This window comes from Colobus angolensis, unplaced genomic scaffold (assembly GCF_000951035.1).
Source record: "Colobus angolensis palliatus isolate OR3802 unplaced genomic scaffold, Cang.pa_1.0 Scaffold93, whole genome shotgun sequence".
NCBI lineage: Eukaryota > Metazoa > Chordata > Mammalia > Primates > Cercopithecidae > Colobus > Colobus angolensis.
Genome location: NW_012123265.1, coordinates 2,421,867 through 2,424,524, shown reverse-complemented (window position 1 = coordinate 2,424,524; position 2,658 = coordinate 2,421,867). Strand labels below are relative to the sequence as shown.

General features: G+C 40.7%; 1 protein-coding gene across 1 annotated transcript in view; it reads left to right on the top strand.

The window, feature by feature from the left end:
• The first annotated feature begins 895 nt into the window (after positions 1–895).
• The window catches only part of CTCF (CCCTC-binding factor (zinc finger protein)), a 79,285-nt gene continuing 77,522 nt past the window's right edge, over positions 896–2,658 (top strand). Inside the window, exon 1 of the mRNA XM_011932132.1 lies at positions 896–1,014. The gene's annotated coding sequence lies outside the window, so the exon portion shown is untranslated. The remainder of the gene's footprint in view (positions 1,015–2,658) is intronic.

Sequence of the window (2,658 nt, the reverse complement as noted above, 5' to 3'; positions counted from 1 at the left end):
TTTTTTTTTTTTTTTTTGAGATGGAATCTCACTCTGTCGCCCAGGCTGGAGTGCAGTGCGGTGCAATGGTGCGATCTCGGCTCACTGCAAGCTCTGCCTCCTGGGTTCACACCATTCTCCTGCCTCAGCCTCGCCAGCAACTGGGACTACAGGCGCACGCCGCCACACCCAGCTAATTTTTGTATTTTTAGTAGATACGGGGTTTCACCTTGTTAGCCAGGATGGTCTTGATCTCCTGACCTCGTGAGGCACCGCGCCCGGCCAAGAATCAATTTTTTGGTATTTTGAGTGTGTGTGCCGTTATTTTTAGTAGAGACGGGGTTTTACCATGTTAGCCAGGATGGGGTTGATCTCCTGACCTCGTGATCCACCTGCCTTGGCCTCCCAAAGTGCTAGGATTATAGGCATGAGGCACCGCACCCGGCCAGGAATTAATTTTTTGGTATTTGGAGTGTGTGTGCTGTTATTTGGTTGCAATATTGCAGTGGAGTTTTTTGTTGTTGTTTTGGTGGGGACAAGATCTCTCACTTTGTCAAGCAGGCTGAAATGCAGTGGCACAGTCTCAGCTCACTACAGCCTCAAACTCTTGGGCGAGTCTCCCACCCTGGGTTCCCAAAGTGTTAGGATTACTGGTGTGAGCCTAGAGTACCATTTTACTACTTACAAATCTTTAGTCATTTATATATTTAGCAAATGTGTGGAAATAAGTGAATGTTTCGTTCTTGGCTTGATGGTGGACATTTATGGAATGGCTCGGTTAGTGACATGACATTAACGGGTGTTTTGTTTTTTTCCCAATTTTTTCTGTCTTCAGTTTTCCCTCATTTTATTTTTTATAGTATATGTGTATTTGTATGAATTGAGTGTTTCACAAAATGATTTATGCTTTTCTTTTAGAATGATTACGGACCTGAAGCCAAAGAACAAGATGCACTAGTGGATGGATTGCTGACCAGGGGCTTGAGAGCTGGGTTCTGTTTTCCCTCCTCAAACTGACTTTGCAGCCACGGAGAGGTAAGTGCTATTTCCATTTTTTTCTATCTTAAAAATGGTAGTAATATAACCCTCCTGGAGTTGGAGGATTTGTTGGCTAATTCTTGGGTATAGAGGATGTAGGATATCAGGTGATTAAGAGCATACAGGCTTCATAATCAGAGTCCTGGGTTTGAAACTCTTAACAACGATATATTAGCTGGGTAATATGGGGCAAGTTAGTTTAACCTGTCTACTCCCGTAGTCCTCACTTGTGAGAGAATACCACCACCAGTGTCAGAGACTATTCTCAGATTTAATGAGAATGTGTTTTGTAAAGCGTTAAGTACTATTCTGAACATATACATAGAAAGATCTCAGGAAATTGTGGTTTCTTTTCTGTAGAAACCCTTGAAATGTATATTTTGATTATTGGCAAATGAACTGAAAAGAAAGTCCATGATCTGTGGCTACTTGTAATTTTGATGAGAAACAGATGGAATCCTGTTAGTGGGGAACCTGGTATCCTGGATAAAAATTGTCATAATTTGAGTTAGCCTAGCTTATTGCCCATTTTGCATCAGAGAGTGACAATAATTATTAATTTAGCCTATGATTTCTGCTATAAAATATAATGGATATTATATGGAACTTGGAACAGGCCTCTTATAAATATTGGGATCTGCTATGCTTTAGGATCTCATAAACAACAAAGTGGGATTCTGGTTGTAAAAATTATCTCTTCTCACGGTATCAGAAAGCACATCTTTTTTAGACCCTAGAAAAATGTGAAAATAATTTAATTGTACATGTGTAATGGCAAAAAGGAATGTAGAAGTGGAAATTACAAATGCCAAGATTAGATAAGCTTATATGAATGAATCATCTAAATGATTACTGAGATTTTTCTTACAAGCTCCGCCTAGAGCAAATAAAGAGAAGGGAACAGGAATGAAAGTTTGTTATTCTTCAAGCCTTTATTTTCCAAATGGGCAACTTGTTTTCCTGCTAGATGGGAAGTACAAGGTCTGTGGTAGTATTCTGTCGCTCCAGAAATAACTTATGCCCTGCAGGTTCTTTCAGGAGTGTTGACACAGAGTGCATACTAATAAGTTGCTGAAAAAAGAAATAATGCTGATTTAAAAACTATTGAGAAATCTAACCTTTAAGAGTTTAGGGAATGGGTTTATAGGAACACGTTAATCACTTTCAAGTGTTATGACTAGCTTAATTGCTTAGATCCCTGTTTCTCAAATTGGGGATATGAATACTCTTAGGGAATCAGGTGGTATGATTTCGGGTTACTTGGAGTCAAGATAGACATGACCCGTCTTCTTAGAACTTCAGTTATGCTCATTGAGGAGGTGCTGAGTTAAGTAATTTAACTGGTAAGTGATTAAATACTAAATATTGGCCGGTCACGGTAGCTCACGCCCAGTACTTTGGGAGGCCAAAACAGGTGGATCACTTAAGGTCAGGAGTTCCAGACCAGCCTGGCCAACATGGTGAAACCCCATCTCAACTAAAAATACAAAAAGTAGCTGGGTGTGGTGGTGGGTGCCTGTAATTTCAGCTACTTGGGAGGCTGAGACAGGAGAATTGCTTAAACCTGGGAGGCAGAGGTTATAGTGAGCCAGGATTGTGCCATTGCACTCCACTCTGGATGACAGAGTGACTTTGTCCGCC